Here is a 20,234-nt window from a genome sequence, read left to right as displayed (position 1 = left end):
TACAGGCATGCTTGGCTAATTTTTATACTTTTTAGTAGAGTTGGGGTTTCACCATGTTGGCCAGGATGGTCTTGAACTACTGGCCTCAATTGATCCACCTGCCTCAGTCTCCCAAAGTGCTAGGATTACAGGTGTGAGCCACCGCCTATATTTTCCCCTTCCTCACTCCCTTCCTTCTTTCCTTCCTTCCTTCCTTCTTTCCTTCCTTCCTTCCATCCTTCCTTCCTCCCTTCCTTCCTTCCTCCCTCCCTCTCTCTCTTCCTTTCTTTTCTTTCTTTCTTTCTTTCTTTCTTTCTTTCTTTCTTTCTTTCTTTCTTCTTCCTTCTTCCTTCCTTCCTTTCTTCCTTCTTCCTTTCTTCCTTCTCCTTCCTTCCTTCCTTCCTTCCTTCCTTCCTTCCTTCCTTTTCTTTCTCTCTCTCTTTCTCTCTCTCTCTGTTCTTTTTTTGATGGAGTCTTGCTCTGTCACCCAGGCTGGAGTGCAATGGTGTGATCTCGGCTCACTGCCACCTCCACCTCCTGGGTTCAAGCGATTCTCCTACCTCAGCCTCCTGATAGCTGGGATTACAGGCACCTGCCACCACACACAGCTAATTTTTGTAGTTTTAGTAGAGATAGGGTTTCACCATGTTGGCCAGGCTGGTCTTGAACTCCTGACCTTAGGTGATCCGCCTGCCTTGGCCTCCCAAAGTGCTGGGATTACAGGTGTGAGCCACCATGCCCGGTCTATATTTTCAAAGAAGGTCACATTCTGAGGTACTGGGGGGTAGGACTTCAACATATCATTTTTTTGGGAAACACAGTTCAAGCCATAAGAGAGAGAATGTGCCCTGTTTAAATCTCACAGCTAATTCATCGGGTCTTTGGAAGACCCAGGACTCACTTCTGTCTTCCTCTGATGTCTAATTAATACCAAATTCTCTTTCTTATTCATGAAATTCTAGCAGGGTCTGGCTTGTCTGCCATTCCTGTGTACCTATTATTCAGAAAAAGTAAGGCTCGCAGGACAGTTGGAAAGAAAGATCAGCCAGTTGTCAGTGTAGTGTGTTGTTTTCTGCAAGACAGCCACAGGCGCCACAAACAAGGGGACAAAACAGTCGCATAAGAAAAACGCAGCTCTGACAGCCCTGCCAACGAGCCCTCTAGCTTTACATAGCATTTCCACTCCACGGCACCCGGAGGGTGTTAATGGATCTGCGTGTCACTGCGCTGAACCCTGGCAAGAGCGACGGTTTCTCAGGCAAAGAAGGTGGCTGCAGTGTCAGCCAAGAGATTGCAAATCTGCAAAGTTGGAAATGCTGAAGGATGCTGGGTCAGCCATCCCGAGAGATGCATGTCCACATGGCAGGTGGCTGGATGTGGGGTCAGGGCAGGCTCAAAGCCTGACCAGGAGAGTTTGTTTCTTGTTTGAGCCAGAGGGTAGGGTTACTCAGATATGTCTGCTCTGCGCTGGGCATTTGTGTGACAGGGACGAGGGGCAGGCTGGCTTCAGGAACATGTGACTGTGCAGTCACAGCCACACAGGGACTGGTGTGTGGAAGGGCCCTGAGCTGGCTTTGATGCTCTGCTGTCACTGTCTTCATGATATTCGAATGAGGGGCTTGCATTTTCATTTTGTACTTGGCCCTGCAGATTATGTAGTAGGTCCTGACAAGGCCTCTGTCTCGGTTTCCTGTCCTCATTGCTTGATTATTTGTGAGGTAGGCGGTGCCTCTGACAGTCTTAAGCCCACGCTTTGATGTCTTAGAGAACCCATAGCCAGAGGAAGACATGAGGCTGGAGGTCAGGACCCCCATAGGCTTGAATTTCAACATTGCCCGCAACTTTAATAGCTACAAGATCTTGGGCAGGGCATTTAGCCTGTCTGGGACTCAGTTTTTTCATCTGTAAAATGGACATGCTAATAACAGCCGTACCAAGCTCACAGAGTTGCTATGACAGTTACTTCTTGAGAGTAAGGACTCAACTTCTCCCTTTCGTACCTGTGTGAAATTCCACCCAGCATCCTGCATTTAGGAACAGTGCCTACTTGATGATTTAAAACATGAGATAATTGGGGAAACCTCTCAGGCAAAGCATCAGAAATGATGGACTGGCATTATGTTTTCTCATAACACGCTGATGTCTTGTGCAAATCTGCCATCTGGACGCTGCTGCTCTGAGGTTTCATACAAGAGGGACACAGAGCCTGCTCACTTTGGGACATGTCCTTGAAAGTGTCCCACTGTGGGTACATGGAACGCTGAGACATCCTACATGAGCGCTCTCCTCTGTCGCTGAACTTTAACTATCCAGCCCATCCCTTGGGGTGGCGTCATGTTTGTCATAGCAGTGACCACCTTTGTGAATGCAAACCATGTTTGAGAGTTTATTTCATTCTCATCACAGCGCTATTATTCTTAATCCATTTGACAGATGAGGCTCTGTCTCAGGCGACCTGTCCCCATCCCACAGCTGGGAGGTGGCAGAGTCAGGCTGGAACCCGGGTCTGTCTGGTAGCACAGTCTGGAGTCCTGTGACCCGGGCCGGACACGCCTCCGTGGGGTGTGCTCCCCAGGCTGGACGCGCCTCCGTGGGGTGTGCTCCCCGGGCTGGGCTCTCACTAGGGGTGTTCACTAGGGGTCACTCAGCAAGTTTGCCTAAGATGGCCAGTTTCTTGGGTTTTAGCCTCCCATGTTTCCAGAGGCTTCTTAGAGACTGCCGGTAACTGTGCCATCCCCTTAGAGGGCCTAGGAAGCCTCATCATTTGCTTGTTATTTGGGTAACAGCTTGATTGAGATATAATTCACATGCCATACAATGAAGTCATTTAAAGTGTACAATTTACTGGTTCTTATTGTATTTGGAGTTGTGCAAGTGTGATGTCATTTCATTTTAGAACATTTTCATCACTCCAAAAAGAAACCTCATACCTATCACGGTCACTCTCCATTCCCCTCACTGTGCAACCACGAATCTACTTTTTTCTCTATGGATTTGCTAATTCAGAATCCTTCATATCAACCGTTCACACAATATGGGGCCTTCTGTGTCTGGTTTCTTTTGTAGCATAACGTTGTCAGGGTTCATCTATGCCCTCATGCATGTCAGCACTTCCTTCCTCTCTAAGGCCGAATCACGTTCCATCACATGGATGGACCACATTTCCTTTATCCAGTCATCAGTTGATGGACTTGGGGCTATGATGAATCATGCTGCCATGAATATTTCTGTACTGGTTTTGGTGTGGACGTGCATTTTCATTTATTATCCATTTTTATATGATTGCTTTCTAGAAGCCAAATATGGTCTCTGGAGGACTCTCATGGAGGATGCTGAGTAAACCAGAAACATGTTTGGGCTCAAGTTTCTTGTCTGTAAGACAGGTCTGGGAAGAGCAGTGTGTGTGTGTGTGTGTGTGTGCACCCGCATGTGTGTGTGTGTTTCTGTGTATGTACATGCAGAGGACAGGTGTGTCTTTCTGTTTGTCCAGTGGGGCAAGGGTTCAGGGGGTGGCTAGTCAGGAGGAGAGCTGGAGAGGCACTCACAACAGAAGGAAACTCTTGGAGGAAGGAGTGATCGATAGTCGACCCCTCCCCTCTCCTCTCTCACCTCCTTTTTGCTGAGCTGGTGAAAGCTACAGGTGAGGAGGGTTTAAGGGAATTTGAGCACAGGCCTCAGCTTGGCCCAGTTTGACTTGGAAAGAGGATGCGGAATCACCCATCAGTGGGTCAGCCAGCAGGGATTGCCTCCCTATTGCCTCCATGGTCCTATTTCAACAGCAGCCTGGAATGGCCCCTGAATCTGTAGAGTGCGGCGCTGCTGCCAGAGACCTCCCCTGGAGAGCAGGAGGATGTAATGGTTCCATCTTTCACCATCCGCCATGATTCAGGATGACAGACATATCTAGCTCTTGTAGGAGCGATCCTAATTTGGTTAAAATCATCTGGATTCTTCGAACACAGCCTGGCACAGTGGAAAGAGGAAAAGCTGTGAGGTTGGACAGGCCTGACTGAAGCCCTGGATCAGTCACTCATTAGTGCCCATTAGCATGACCCTTAGTAGGTCACTTACCCTCTGTAAGCCCCATTCTTTTCATCTGTCAAGTGAGGATAATGATTCTTATTGGTAGGATTGTTGGGGGCACCAGATGATGAGCACTAACTGCTTGTAGAGTCAACAGTCAATGAATGGTCACTAGTTATGGTAGAAAAATGCTGAGTGGCTGGGCATGGTGGCTCATACCTGTAATCCCAGAACTTTGGGAGGTTAAAGCAGGTGGATTGTTTGAGCCCAGGAATTCGAGACCAGCCTGGGCAACATGGCAAAAACCTGTCTCTACAAAAAATAGAAAAATTAGCTGGGCATGGTGGTACTCGCCAGTAGTCCCAGCTACTTGGGAGCTGAGGTGGGAGGATCACCTGAGCCTGAGCAGATTGAGGCTGCAGTGAGCCATGATGGTGCCATTGCACTCCAGTGTACAGAGCAAGACCCTGTCTCAGAAAAAAAAAAAGACAATGCTGAGGGACCTGCTTAAGACACACTTGCTCTGCTGGGTCAGTCTCACCCGACCCGTGGGCAGAAGGCAGAGAACGAGGCTTCTTCTGCTTTCCAATGGACACATCTCTTCCACCGATGATCCTTCTGCTGCATCTCCATAAACCCGTGCATCTCCAGGGGACTCTGCATTTTAACTTGATGAGGTTTAGTAAGTTTTATTGCATGTCTGAGCCACATTTGATTCTTTTACAAATAGTTATCAGCACATACTGACCCATTTTCTAGGCCTGCCTCTCTCATGGGTGTAGAGAAGGCAAATTATTGGAAAGGTATATACGCAAACACTCTTCACAAACGGATTTGAGACTGGGGGAAAAAATTGACTCAAGGGTCTGCCAATGTGGGTTTCAGTTTTAATGTCGCTACTATTTTTTTATTTTTACTTTTTTATTTTTTTTGAGACGCAGTCTCACTCTTGTTGCCTAGGCTAGAGTGCAGTGGTACAATCTCGGCTCACTGCAACCTCCTCTTCCCAGGTTCAAGCAATTCTCCTGCCTCAGCCTCCTGAGTAGTTGGGATTACAGGCATGCACCACCATGTCTGGCTAACTTTTATATTTTTAGTAGCGACTGGGTTTCACCTTGCTGGCCAGGTTGGTCTCGAACTCCTGACCTCAGGTGATCTGCGTGCCTCGGCCTCCCAAAATGCTGGGATTACAGGTATAAGCCACTGTGCCCGGCCGCTGCTGCTATTTCAGGAAAGTCAAGCAATCTTTGAATCATAGTTTCCTTGCATTCGTAAAATAGGGGAGTTGAATTAAGTGGTTTTTAAGACCCCTCACCAGCCCTAACTCTCTAGAAGAATTCAGGGGGACTTTTTGGTGCAGGCAGTCCTCTGCTGCGCAGGTCCACATCTGTCTTCTTTCCACAGAGGGTGGGATGCACAGCCTCACATATGGGACACGCCGTTTAGACTTCCCGATTTCAGGTCTTAATTACTCAGTGTTCACATTTTCCTTCCACTGTTGGCTTTCTCTCCACGTATGACGAAACTCCATGGTCAGCACTAGAAGAGGTGAGAGGTGTTTCATCTGGACCCGGGTGAAGGGTGGACAAGGTAACAGCACTGGGAACATTTTTCTCCTTCTCAATGAGCACAGTGTGAATGGCTATGTCGCTTCATTTGCTTTTAATTTTTATTAAGGAAATTTTAAACATACACAAAAGTAGAGAGAAGAGTGCGATGAATGTGAAACACTCATTGCCCAACTTGAACAATTATTAACATTTTCCCACCTTGTCTCTTGTCCATCTTGTCACCATCTATCCTCCTCCTCCAACACACTTTATTTTTATTTACTTTTATTTCATTTCATTTCAGTTTCTTTTCTTTTCTTTTTGAGATGGAGTTTCACTCTTGTTGCCCAGGTTGGAGTGCAATGGCGTGTTCTTGGCTCACTGCAACTTCCGCCTCCCGGGTTCAAGCGATTCTTCTCCCTCAGCCTCCCAAGTAGCTGGGATTACAGGCGTCTGCCATTACTCCAGGCTAATTTTTTTTTTTTTTTTTGTATTTTTAGTAGAGACAGGATTTCGCTATGTTGGCCAGGCTGGTCTCAAATTCCTGACCTCAGGTGATCTACCCACCTAGGCCTCCCAAAGTGCTGGGATTACAGGCATGAGCCACTGTGCCCAGCCTGATTCCATTTTCTTTTATTGCAAACCTTAGGCATCTTATCAGTTCACCTGTAGTTCAGGATATATCTCCAATGAACATATATTATAAAATATATGTCTGTTATATAATATATACTTTACATAACCATATAATACAAATATAGTATATATACATTATATAATGTAGAATGTCAGATACATTATAACTCTAATGTCATTATTACTCCTAACAAATTTAACAGTCTTATTTATACCCAGTCCATATTCAAACTTCACTGGGGTGTTTTAAAAACTGTCCAAATTGTGAAGAATTGGTTGGTCTATCCAATTATTTATTCATCCATTCATTCATGCAACTGACATTATGACGTCTTTAACTTGGCCAGGTCTTACAGGAGCTCATTGTCGTATAGGGAAGACAAACAAATTCACAATTGTAAAATAGTGGGATAAATGCAGAGTAGAGTTTGGTACAAGGCATGACTATGTCACAAAGAAGGGCACAATCAGTTCTGTGGGAGGTTGCGGGGGGCGGTCATGGAGGGCTTCAAGCAGCATGAGGATCATGGGCTGAAGTTGGAAGGCTGGCCAGGTGCTGGGAGCCGGCAATGGAGGAAGAATGCGCTAGAGAAAGCGTGGGAAATGGGCGGGCTCTTAGCACCATGAAATAGCACCAGGCAATGTCTCCTTAATTAACACAATGCCAGGTGCTTTTCTGAGTCAGTGAACAAAATCGACAGAAATCCCTAACCTGGCGGAGCTTATATTCTTGTGGGGGAGGACTGACAATAACATAATAAATGCATATATACAGCGTGTCAAAAATAAGGGCCATGGAAAAGAAAAACACAGAAAAACAAGGGACAGGGGGTTAAGAGGGCTGGGGTGTTTCGCAAGTTAACACAGGATGGTTAGGGTAGGGTGGCAGAAAATGAACAGGGGCTCACAGTTCCCTTTTTCCTTCCTTTGCACACAAGATCATGTTTCTCAGACTTCTGCACCGTTAGATTGGGACAATCGGCCTGGGGTCTGGTGAATAGAATTTAGATGGAAGTAATGCATGCCACGTCCAGGCCTGGGCATCATGCCCTGAGTGTTCTTTCTCCTCCCTCCACCATGTTCTTTCTCCTCCCTCCACCATGACCTCGGCTGTCACATACTGGAGATGAGATAACACAGCCCAGCTCCCAGAGTCACCAGTTAAGAACTGCATGACAGGCCGGGCGTGGTGGCTAATGCCTGTAATCCCAGCACTTTGGGAGGCCAAGGCAGGTGGATCACCTGAGATCAGGAGTTTGAGACCAGCCTGACCAATGTGGTGAAACCCCGTCTCTACTAAAAATGCAAAAATTAGCCGGGCATGGTGGCACACACCTGTAATCCCAGCCACTCAGGAGGCTGAGGCAGGAGAATCGCTGGAAGCTGGGAGGCAGAGGTTGCAGTGAGCTGAGATTGTGCCACAGCACTCCAGCCAGGCGACACAGAGTGAGACTCACTCTCAAAAAAAAAAAAAAAAAGAGAACTGCATTACAAACCCTGAGTGTGAAGCTAACGTACACATCAAAGTTGCTGTCTACCCTCCTACCAATATCTGCCCACTCTATGACCCTCTTTCTATCTTTTCTTCTGTGTGTGTGTGTGTGTGTTTAAGGAGTTAACACCTTCAATATATAAAGAGTTCATAAAAATCAACAAGAAAAGTATTAACCTTCTGTAAGAAAAATGAGCAAAGAACTTACAAAGTTGGCCAGGTGCAGTGGCTCACTCCTGTAATCCCAGCACTTTGGGAGGCTGAGGCGGGCAGATCACGAGGTCAGGAGATCAAGACCATCCTGGCTAACACGGTGAAACCCCGTCTCTACTAAAAATACAAAAAAGATTAGCTGGGTGTGGTGGTGGGCGCCTGTAGTCCCAGCTACTCAGGAGGCTGAGACAGGAGAATCTCTTGAACCCAAGAGGCGGAGGTTGCAGTGAGCCAAGATCCCACCACTGCACTCCAGCCTGAGCAACAGAGTGAGAGTCTGTCTCAAAAAAAAAAAAAAAAAAAAAGAACTTACAAAGTAAAGCAATATATAGACACAATAGAAATGTCCAAAAAACACTATATATGTTCTATAGTTTCAAGTAAATAGAATCATAGAAGCCAGAAATCAGTATATAGAAAAACTGTGACTTCATTATTAATGAAATGCTACCACCAAATACATTTTTTTGCAAGCTGGCTATGTTTTTGAAATGAATATATGCAGTATTGCTGAGGCTGCAATGAAATACTTCCTACACATTGCTGATGAAAGCATGCATTGGTAAAACCTTTCTGGAAGAAAAGTTAGCAATATTTTCTAATATTTTTTAAGAGCCTTAAACACGTTTCTGCTGGGTGCAATGGCTCATGCCTGTAATTCTTGCGCTTTGGGAGGCCAAGTTGGAAGGATCGCTTGAGGCCAGGAGTTCAAGACCAGCCTGGGCAACATAGCAAGACACTATCTCTACCAAAAAAAAAATTAGCCAGGCATGGTGGTGTGCACCTATAATCCTAGCTACTCTAGAGGCTGAGGTGGGAGGATTGCTTGAGCCCAGGAGATGGAGGCTGCAATGAGCTGTGACCGTGCCACTGCACTCCAGCCTTGGTGATAGAGCAAAACCCTGTCTCAAAAAGACAAACAACCGACAGCAACAAACAACCTGTTCCTGCCTTTTGACCTCATTGATAAGACTTTCAGGAATTTGAATAAGCAGAGATGTATTCGACAATCTATGCATACAATAACAGATTTCCATAACTTTTTAAAGAAATTGAAGTATCTTTATACCTTTGGCTGAGATAAAAAATTCACATTTTTCCAGTTGGCATGTGTTACTTTTATCATTAACAACTCATTACAAGTCTTTAAAAGACTCTTTTCTTTTTCTTCTACTCTGTTTTGTAGCTTCTTCTCAGAGCCAGGACAATGAGGACAGGCTGAGGGATGTCAGGCCACAGCCTTGTCTGCTGTGGGCCAGGCAGAGCATCCCAGGACACACACCTTCACAGTGAGCACTGTCCTTCATGAACAATTCACCGATTAACAACTTCGGACCCCAGGAAGTTACACTGTGCCCAAGTTCTTCCAGAGGCCACAACAATAAATCCAGGCCACCGCTAATGTTATTTATAAGCTGTGAGATTAAAACAGAAAAAAATCAATTATTAAAATTAGCCCTTTATCGAGACTGTAAGCATCTAACTTTCTCAGAACTGAGACCAAATAAGTGACCAGTTCTTCTCTAAGAGAATGAAAGAGTTTGCCATTTGTACTGTAATAAAAGTTTTTCACTCAGAAATAAGATCGACTCAAAATGGTCTTAGTCTAAGAGATAAAGCCTAAAAGAATGCTTTATTCTCTAAGAAAAACCACCTCTTATTACCTATATCACAATGGTCAAGCTATGCCAGTAAGCTGGGTCTCAGTTTCTATGTTTATACAATGAGGAAAATACTACTTCCCCCACGGGGCCATTGTGAAGATAAAATGGGAGAACACATGGCAGAGGCCTGATGCAGGGCCCAGGACATGTAAGTCCCCAGCAAATATTTCCTCCTTCCTTGGGACAAGGCACTACTGAGCAGTACAGAAAGGAGAATGAAAAGTAGGAAGAAGAAATTAAGATCTTGAAGCAGTCACACAAAACAGAATCCCAAAGTAATATAACCAAAAGGGATTTAGGTGTGTTTTACTGAAAATGTTTAAGAGGGATGATCAGAAAGTATTATGTAGCTATATTTGTGTATGATATGCTTCTGCAATAGATACAGTCAGAATTTGGAATCAGAATTTCTGGGCTCCAGGAATCACTATTTTTATTTTTTCTACCAAAGTTTAGTTTCTTCTACTCCAGAATTTCATACAAATCGAATCATATGTCCAGGCATGGTAGCTCACACCTAAAATTCTGGCACTTTGGGAGGCCCAGACAGGAGGGATTGCTTGAGCCTAGGAGTTTGAGACCAGCCTAGGCAACATAATGAGACCCTGTCTCTACAAAAACATTAGCTGGGCATGGTGGCATGCATTTGTACTCCCAGCTACTTGGGAAGCTGAAGCGGGAAGATCACTTGAGCCTGAGAGGTTGAGGCTGCAGTGAGCTGTGATTGCACCACTGCACTCCAGCTTGGGCGACAAGGCAAGACCCTGTTTAAAAAAAAAAGAGAGAGCGAGCGAGAGAGAAATCATAAAGCATAAAGTGTGAAATCTTTTGCGTAAGGCCTCTTTTACCAGCATGGTGATTTTGCAATTCATTTGCATATTGCTGAGAAGTATTTCATTGCATGGATATACCACAATTTGTTTATCCCCTAATGGACATCTGGGCTCTTTCCAGTATTTGGAAATTATAGATAAACAGATAAAACTGCTACTAATATTTTTGTTCAAGTCTTTTTGTGAACCAGAACTTTTTTTTACTTTAATAGATAAGTCATGTTACCTTTAAATTGTCATCATTTCCATATGTTTAATAGCTGGTGAGGCTGTGCATTTTTCCCTCTGATAATAATCCCATTTCTTGAGTGCTGGCTATAGTGACAGGTGCTCTAATTTGTCTTCATAAGAATCCTGCAAAGTGAGTGTAATCATATCTGCATTAGTCTGTTTTCACACTGCTGATAAAGACATGCCTGAGACTGGGCAATTTACAAAGGAAAGAGGCTTAATTGAACTTACAGTTCGACATGGCTGGGGAAGCCTCACAATCATGGCAGAAGGCAAGGAGGAGCAAGTCACATCTTAACATGGATGGCAGCAGGCAAAGAGAGAGAGCTTGTGCAGGGGAACTGCTCTTTTTAAAGCCATCAGATCTCGTGAGACTTACTCACTATCACTAGAACAGCATGAGAAAGACCCGCCCCCATGATTCAATTACCGCTGGGTCCCTCCCACAACACATGGAAATTCAAGATGAGATTTGGGTGGGGACACAGCCAAACCATATAAATATCCATTTTCCATAAGAAGGGAGAGGCACAGGCTCATCAAGCAAGTTGGGTGTGTGGATTCTGAATCATTACTGAAGCTGGGCTCACTCTAGGCCACACTGTGGCTCCCTTGGGCTGTGACAATGGCTCCTGAGCAAACCAGTTGAACTCATCCTTTGCTCACTTCCTGGAAGGGCATCTAGGCCTGCACATTATACATTTCTACCAATTTTAATCATTTGCAGTTAGATTGGTGATATGTTTTTCTCATTCTGTTGTTTTCCTTTAATATATCTTTTGCTATATTTTGTTGCAAAAAGATTTATTTATTCAGACCCAACTATTTTGTCTGATGATAAGCTCAATTTTTCAAGAGCCAGAAATTTATCTTTGCTCCACTGCTAGAATAAATCTGCAGTTCTGCTTTCCTATTTTTAATGGTTTTTGTGTTTTGCTTTCTGACATATTGGATATGCAGCCACATACCTATGGGAAGTATCTGCTCAATAAATTGCAAAACGGAAATGTGACTTCTGTTTTATACCTGGGAAATAGATGCCAAGATAATTGAGCCTGTTTCCTGAAGCTGTATGGAAAGGCCAGTAAGGGATCTTGATTCTTAGTTCACTGTTTTTAGCCCTGAGCAGAGTCTACCTTGGCCCCTGACCACCCCCAGAGGAGGAGCTGTGTTCACCACACTCCACTTAGAATGGAGCTCTCTGAGAGAAGTGCTGAGAATTACAGAGCGTGGGTTCCGGCGCAGGCTTCATTCTACCTCCTTCTTTACTTCTCTCCTACTTTCTTTCAAGTTTAAAGTTTAACAATTTCTAAAGTCAACAAACGACAAACACGCTCAGAGCTGGAACGAACCTCATAGTCATTCATCCTTTTATCTGGCAAACACTGGCTGAGCTAGGTCTCGTGGGGCCCCAGTCTAGAAAGACTAGGTCCAGACCGAGTCTATTGAGGGAAATGGACATGGAGACAGGAGAGAGTAATGGGATAGAGATTCCTCAAGGGATTAGGACTGGGGCCCGGGGGCTTCACTCACCCCAACAAACCAGGGGGGCCAAGAAGTGTGCCCTGAGGAGGTGGGGCCTGGGCCAGGCTGGAGGCTGAGCCTCGGGGTCTGGGTGTTGGGTGGAGTGAGCTAGCACAGGGAAACTCCTCCATCCCCCAGGGACACAGCCCCAGGCCAGGCAGGGAGATGAGAAAGGGCCAGTGGGGCAGGTGAGCTTAGGAGCAGTCACTGGAGCTGTTCCCTCTGGGGAGGCGGGGCGGGAAGAAGATGCAGGGAGGATGAGAAGGATGCAAGGAGGATGGAAAGGATGCTGGGAGGATGGGAAGGATGTAGGGAGGATGGGAAGGACACAAGTGGAGGTGGAGACCAGGAGCGTAGACTTTCAAGAGGTTTGAACAAAAAGTGGAGGAAGGATGACGGGGTGATGACTCTGGAGGGTTAAGATTGGTCAAGAGCTGAGCCACCTGAAGAGCAGGGCCTGGAGCTGGAGCGGAAGGCGGGTGAGACAGGATCCTGGGAGAGGCTCAGTCAGGGCTGACTCAGGTGGCTGGGAGCTGAGCCCAGGTGAAAGTGATGGAGGCTGGGTGGGCTGGCTGTTTACACATTGCAGGCTTGGAGGGGTGGGGCGTGCTTGATGACTCAGTGTTCTCAGCTGATCCGGAGTGAGAGAGGCAGAGATGAGGGTGAATGTGTGGAGGGTGAGATGGCTCCAGGCATGAGTGGGAGAAGCTGAGCCGGGAAAAAGACCAGGCAGTGGCGTGGGCACTGCCACTCACCTCCCCGGGCCGCAGTCCTCACAGCTGCGTGATGGGTAGAGAGGCAGAGAAGGGAGATGGTAGTGTGGTTGGTGCAAACCTCTGTCCTCAAACTCTTAGGATGGGAAGAAGATGCAGGGAGGATGGGAAGGATGCAGGGAGGATGGGAAGATGATGCAGGGAGGATGGGAAGGATGCAGGGAGGATGGGAAGATGATGCAGGGAGGATGGGAAGGATGCAGGGAGGATGGGAAGATGATGCAGGGAGGATGGGAAGGATGCAGGGAGGATGGGAAGATGATGCAGGGGATGGAGGATGCAGGAAGGATGGGAAGGCCATGTGGGCCTCTCATCTTGCGCAGAAGCTCACGGTTCTCCTGGGTAGGGGGAGGGGAGTGGCATGGCTTAGGCCTGGGCTGTAGGAAGAACATTCTGGCTACAGAGGGGAGGGTGAGTTTGAGGAAAATACTGAGAAGTGGGCATGATTTGAACCATAATAGCTACAGATGTTAAGGCCCAAATTAGGGTAACAGTAGGAATGAAGAGAATAATTGTTTAGGAAGTAAAATCAGCAGGACTTGGGGATAGATTCAGCAATGTGGAGGAGGGTAGAAAGCAAGAGTGAATCCCACACTGGATAGGATGCTGGGGGGGCCTTCTGAGTAAGGAAATAGAAAGTTGCAAGTTTGGGGGAAAGATGATTATTTCTATTTTTGACATTCAAGTTTCAGGGTGACTGTAGGCCACGAGGTGGTGACCTCTAAAAGGGAGCTGGATCTTAGAGGGGACGTCTCATCCCGAGATGCAACCTGGGAGCCATCAGCAAATGTGTGGAGGTTCAGTCAGTTGACGTTTGAATTATTCCAGGAGAGTGAGGATGGGAAGGAGACAGGGCCAAAGACAGACCCTTCCCTAAGGAGGGGGCAAATGAAAGAAGTGGGAGACCTAGAAGACCGCCTAAGACGTGGGAGGAAAGCAAGAGAGACCATGGAACCTCGTGCAATCGCCCGTTACCCAGAGAGCTGCATGCAGCAGTGACAGGAAAGAGGACTGCAAGCAGGACTGTTTCAGGGAGTGGGGCGTGGCAGGGTGGAGCACAGTTCAGATTGCAGGCAATTGAGTCACAAGTAAGAGACGCTGGAGGTGGAGACCAGGAGCGTAGACTTTCAAGAGGTTTGAACAAAAAGCGGAGGAAGGATGAATGATGGGCTGATGACTCTGGAGGGTTAAGGTTGGTCAAGAGCTGAGCCACCTGAAGAGCAGGGCCTGGAGCTGGAGCGGAAGGCCGGTGAGACAGGATCCTGGGAGAGGCTCAGTCAGGGCTGACTCAGGTGGCTGGGAGCTGAGCCCAGGTGAAAGTGATGGAGGCTGGGTGGGCTGGCTGTTTACACATTGCAGGCTTGGAGGGGTGGGGGGTGCTTGATGACTCAGTGTTCTCAGCTGATCCGGAGTGAGAGCGGCAGAGATGAGGGTGAGTGTGTGGAGGGTGAGATGGCTCCAGGCATGAGTGGGAGAAGCTGAGCCGGGAAAAAGACCAGGCAGTGGCGTGGGCACTGCCACTCACCTCCCCGGGCCGCAGTCCTCACAGCTGCGTGATGGGTAGAGAGGCAGAGAAGGGAGATGGTAGCGTGGTTGGTGCAAACCTCTGTCCTCAAACTCTTAAGAGCAAGGAATAACAATCACAGATAAAAGTGCAGTACCTACTCTTCAGCCAGGACTTATTCTCAATATTTTGCATAACACCCACTTAAGCTACACAGGCTGGTGCTAGTAGTATACCACTTTGTGGATGAGAAAATGGCACAGGGAGATTCAGAAGCTTGCCCAAAGCCACCAGCTCCTAGATGGAGGAGCCATGGTACAAACTCAGGCTGGCCAGCCCCAGAGCCCACACACTGTGCCATCGTGCTGCCTTCCTTCACTTTTTTTTAATTTTTAAATTATTATATTATATTGAGGCAGAGTCTTACTCTGTTGCCCAGGCTGAAGTGCAGTGGCTCACTGCAACCTCTGCCTCCAGGGTTCAAGCAATTCTCCTGCCTCAGCCTCCCGAGTAGCTGGGATTACAGGTGCGTGCCATCACACCTGGCTAATTTTAGTAGAGACGGGTTTCACCCTGTTGGTCTTAAATTCCTGACCTCAGATGATCCACCCGCCTTGGCCTCCCAAAGTGCTGGGGTTGCAGGTGTGAGCCACCGTGCCCGGCCAGCTGTCCTTCATTTTTCTTACTGAACTGGTCTAAATGCCGACTTTGGTCCCCATTCCATTAGGTGGCAGGAGGTTGACCTCAAATGAGTCAGGCCTTCTTCCTGGACCTCCCTGTGGATGCCGCTAGCCTCCTTTCCCATGGTTATGGCTGAGTCCCAGAAAACTTGCTGAGGGCCAGGCCCCCCGGGGTGGGGGGTGTGTTTAGGGAGAGGGGGATGAGTGTGCACTGGCAGGGGGCCATGGTGTGCTGAGACGTTCTCTACCCCTGCAGGCCTCAGCTGTGGCCTCCTGGCCCCTGACTGCAGGTTCTGGCAGTAGAGTTGAGCTCCCTTGCGCCCCTCTTGGTGCTCTGTGAACGTTTCCCTCTTCCGCTGCCTTCCCTGGAGTTCTGGAAGCTCCCACCCTTGCTGCCTCACCCTGTGCACAGGCCACACCAGCTGCCCCGGCCCTTCACTGAGCTGGGCAAAGGGGGCGCTGTCTTGCTACCTTCCCGGGATGAACCTGGGAACAGGCCTCTATTCACCTCTGTTGTGGGATTCTTTCATCATATTTGGGATCTCTGGCATGATGCTCCCTGAACACCCTTTTAAGTCAGGGTTAAATTTAAAAATTCTGGGCAAAGAAAAAAGATTTGTGATCTCTCAGGCCCGCTCTCAGCCTAAAGAGGCTGTCGTGTGCCGCAGTGGAGTCACAGGCTGCTCTTGGCTCCCTGCTGCTCCCTGGCTCTGGGAGGCGTGGGAAGGCCCTGAGCCTCTTTCACACTCAGAGGCAGAGTGGTCTGAGGACGGCAGCTCAGGCTGCAGAACTTCCAAAGGCCTGAGGTGGCAGCTCTGGGGCTGGGCACTCATGGAATAACAGCCAGACCTCGGCTCCCGGGAACCTGGCCTGACCTGGAGAGCAGGCCGCCATCTCTGCAGGCACAGAGGGGGCCCTGGGGGCCATCAGGGCAGATGCCTGGAGATGGGGGTCAGGAGGGGGGTGGACAGAACACTACCTGGTGATTGTGAATCCAAGCCTCCACCTTCTTCACAATCAGGCAGTCATTCTAGAACCTAGTAGAATCTCAGGCCTGATAGGATCTGTCCTGGTTCTGGAATGTTTAAGTTGTTCTAGTGAAAGGTATCTCAATTCAGAGGTACCTGAATTAGAGGTACCCACTTATGGGTGGGTAAATTACTGCAAGAGAAGGCAAGTCCCCTGCGTTCCACCCTGTCTGACAGTGCCACCCGCAGTCCCAACCCTGGAGCCCCAACTCTCACCCAGCCGTGCTCTCTGCAGGGGATGGAGCCACAGAGCACTCTGCTCCGGGAGGGCAGGGGCAAGGTCACGAGACCGCAGGGCTGGGCCCTTGGCGCTCGACAGGTTCCAAGCACCCACACCTGACCTGCTGACCAGAGCCACTAGAAAGCATAGGGCCCCCTCGCATGCAGGTCCCCCTCAGGTTACCCTCTGTACCAGGAGTCCGGCTCCCCTCTTGTCCCCTGTACCAGACTCATTCCCTTTGCTCATGCCCTTCCCCTTCAAGGAATGCTCTCCCACTGGAAAAAGCCTAACAGACGGCAGATACAAAACTGGTGAAATTATAATCCTGGGGTTATGATGCATTTTATTACTTTTGCTATTACAGGCATAGTCCTACCTCCCTAGCTGTGTTAGTACATTTTAAAGTAACAGAATAGTCACCTTTGAAACCACCACTCAGCCTGAAAGCTGGGCCTTAGCAAGAGCTGACACCAGCTGTGTGGCTCACCCCATCCCATTCCCTCCCTAGTGCTTCCCTGGGCTGCAGGGAGCTATCCCAAGATAGCTGTCACCCCGAATCCTATGTGCCTCTTTTCTGTGTTTTTTTGTTTGTTTTTTTTTTTTTAGACAGGATCTTTCTCTATTACCCAGGCTGGAGTGCAGTGGCACGATCACAGCTCACTGCAGCCTTGACCTTCCAGGCTCAAGCAATCCTCTCGCTTCAGCCTCCTAAGTAGCTGGGACTTCAGGCAGTTGCCATCACAGCTGGCTAATTTTTGCATTTTTTGTAGAGACGAGGTTTCACTATATTGTCCAGGGTGGTCTTGAACTCCTGGGCTCAAGTGATCTGCCTGCCTCGGCCTCCCTAAATGCTGGGATTCCAGGCATGAGCCACAGCTCCTGGTCTATTTTCCTTTCCTGTCCTCTCATCTTACCTATTCCTTGGAGTCCTAAAATGTGTATGTTATATTTGACATCTCTTTGCCTTCTTTGAGAGGGTGTCATGCTGTTTCTACTCTTTTGTGAGTTACTTTTCTCATTTAGTAGTAAGTTGATAAGCATTGTCCGTATTGCAGGGTGACCGTGATTCCTCTCTTTGGACGCTGTCTGATACGCCATGGTGTAAACACACCTGTTTATCCATTCTTCTGTTGGTGGGCATTTGAACAGTCCTGCTGTGAATATTTTTGTGTAAGAGTTTTCTGAAGTGTATACCTACGAGTGGAATTGCTGGGTCGTGGTGTACAGGAATGTCCCCCTAGGGGGTGTTCAGCTGTTTTCCTGAGTGGGTGACTCATTTACACTCCCACGGCCAATAGGTAGACAACCTACGCACCCACCTCTTCCCCAGCACGCAGCATCATCAGCCTTCTCCATTTGTGCCACTATAGTGGGGATACAGTGGCATCTAACTGTGTCCTCTTCCACTCCCGGCACATCTGTGCTGCAAGGCCCAGTTCATGAATGACCTTGCCCAAGAAGCCCTCGAGCTCTCCATGCATTTGGTATTTTTATAAGGGGGGTGTGCACGCGATAGCATTGTGAGACGCTGGAGCCGGAGCACCCCAGCACACCTGTTGCCACTCTCTGTTGGATGGTTTCTGCCACCTCCCCATGGGGTTCTTCTTAACATCACGGGACATCACATTTCTTTTCTAACCCTACCATTGGATGCAAGCACAGTGTGTTGTACATAGTAGATCCTCAGATCTATCATTGCTGTTTGAATAAGGCAGAATTCTTGTTTATACAGATCAAGGAAGTCACCCGCCATCTGTGAGGGAGGCAGCGGAGCCCCGGAGGCACTGGGGAGAGGCAGTTGGGCCGCGAGCTTGTGGTTGCAGATCGGAGCTGGCCAGGTGAGACCCTAATTAGCCACTTTCTGAAGGCCTCACAGCCGCAGCTGTCTGGAGGAATGACTCCTCCCAGCAGGCGGGGAGCCAGGCCTCTGGGGTCTGAGCCGTGTCACGGGTCAGCTGATGTTTTGCCCAGAAGGCACAGACTTCGCCTTCTGTCTGGAGGGGATGAAATCACAGGCTCATTATGAGGCCTGCTCTGGTCACAGCGCCATCTTCACAGGCAGCAAGGAACTCTAGCCTCAGCTCTCGCACGTTGGAAGCTCTTGCTGTGAGTTCCAGTCTGTGACTACAGGCATACGGCACCACCCCACATGCCAAGACACCCCATGTGCCACGTGCCAGGCAAGACAGGGGCTGCAGTAGCCTGCCAGTGTGGGGTCCGGGGACTTGGGCAGGGGTGCAGGGCATTACTGCTTATTAAAGCCTGCCTGGTGAGGGCTTTGTCTCTCAGGAGAAAGCTGAAGGCTCGAGGGAGACGAGGACTTGGCCAGAAGGCCTGAGCCCCACCCTGCTGCTTGCCCCGGTTAACTGGAGGCTTTTTGTCAAGTGCCTCTGCCTTCCACTGGAGGCCGAGGGAGCCACCCCACTGTGGGCTCAGGTCCAGAGCACGTGACAGAAAACAGGTGGGGAGAAGGAGAGGGGCCATTCAGATTTTGCTCCTCTAAACCTGTGTTCCGCCGTGTGAGTCACTGGCCGGTCTCCTGCCCTGGCGTGTTTTCCCGTGGCTCCCTGCAGCCCAGGGAGGCACTAACAAGCATCCCCCTAGCCATGGTCCAGGGCCCTGCTATTGATCTAAGCAGCAATCCCTTCCCTTGCCACAGGCCTGTGCATTTTCAAGGTGTATTTCCATATCCAATATTCCATTTCATCTGCCCTATGTTTGTTCATCACAAGCTTCCTTATGGGTTCCCCATTTGTGCTACTTCTGCTGGAGTTCATTTCTTGACCTCTGACACAGTTCTCTTCCTTGGGCCCATCCTTCTTCCTGTCCTGAGGACGAGCGCCCTGGCAAGTCAGCCAGGGGGTGCCTAGACTATTTTCCATGCAAAGCGAAGGGGGCTTGTGTCCCAACAACGCAGAAGAGGCTGAAGTTATCATGCACACAGTGGACACCTGTTATGCGGTTATCTGCTCAATCTATTCTAGGCGCTCCTGAATGCTTTCATCCATTTAAGGAACATTCACGGCACTGTGAGAGAGGATGCCAAGGATACCAATAGGCCTGCCAAGGATACCAAGGATGCCAAGAGATCTGATGCATGGTCTTACCCTCAATGGGCTTACAAAGTACTGGGGGGAGACTCCGATCTGGCCGCTGCCATGTTGGCCACCAACGGTATGGGTTTGGTGGCCTCTGAGCAAATTGCCTGCCCTTGGCAGGGAGACGGACCTAGCTCTGCTGCTGACCAGCAACGTGGCATTGGCCAACCATCCTAAACTTCTTGCAACCTTATCCATAAAGGGCAACATGAGAGCTCCCATTTACCACCTGCCTGCAGGGTTTCAGCTGTTTCACAGTCGTTACTGTAGTGAATTCTCACAACACTGAAGCTGGTATTATTTCCATTTAACAGAAGGGAAAACTGAAGCCCCAGTAAGCAAGTAGCTTGCCCCGTTCACTCAGTAAGTGGCTGAGGACAGAAGTAAATCCAGCAATGTTTGGCTTCTAAACCCGAGTTCTTTCCATTCCTGGATTCTGCCTCACAGGCCTGTTGTGAAGATTAAATGAGATTTTTAATGCAAAATGCCCAGAACAAAGGCTGGATGGCAGCAGTGTCCTGGTGAGAAGTAGCTACTGTGATCCTGAAGGGTGTCCTCCCTCCACCCATTGCTCCCCCCACAGCATCACGCACCTCCCACGTGAAATATGGGGGCTGGTTTTCTCCTTGTAGTAATTAACCCATGTGCCAGTGTGTTTATGGAAAATAGCTCACTCTGTGTCTTTCATCTCTAAGGACCCAATCACGTTTGGCAAGCAGGCTCCCAGATGCAAGGCCAGGTTCTCTCAGCTAAACAAAGGAGAGGAAATTATGCAGGAAATTCTGA

The 20,234-nt window shown here is 48.5% G+C and overlaps 1 long non-coding RNA gene across 1 annotated transcript; it reads right to left on the bottom strand.

The window, feature by feature from the left end:
- Nucleotides 1–16,673: 16,673 nt before the first annotated feature.
- Nucleotides 16,674–20,015, bottom strand: LOC105737912. The gene is made up of 2 exons (XR_001113604.2): nt 17,894–20,015; nt 16,674–17,819 (listed from the first exon to the last, which is right to left on the bottom strand). It is a non-coding gene; the product is annotated as an uncharacterized LOC105737912 (long non-coding RNA).
- Nucleotides 20,016–20,234: the final 219 nt, after the last annotated feature.

The sequence above is a fragment of the Nomascus leucogenys genome, chromosome 19 (genome assembly GCF_006542625.1).
Source record: "Nomascus leucogenys isolate Asia chromosome 19, Asia_NLE_v1, whole genome shotgun sequence".
NCBI classification, from domain to species: Eukaryota; Metazoa; Chordata; class Mammalia; order Primates; family Hylobatidae; genus Nomascus; species Nomascus leucogenys.
This window is presented reverse-complemented; position numbering and strand designations above follow the sequence as displayed.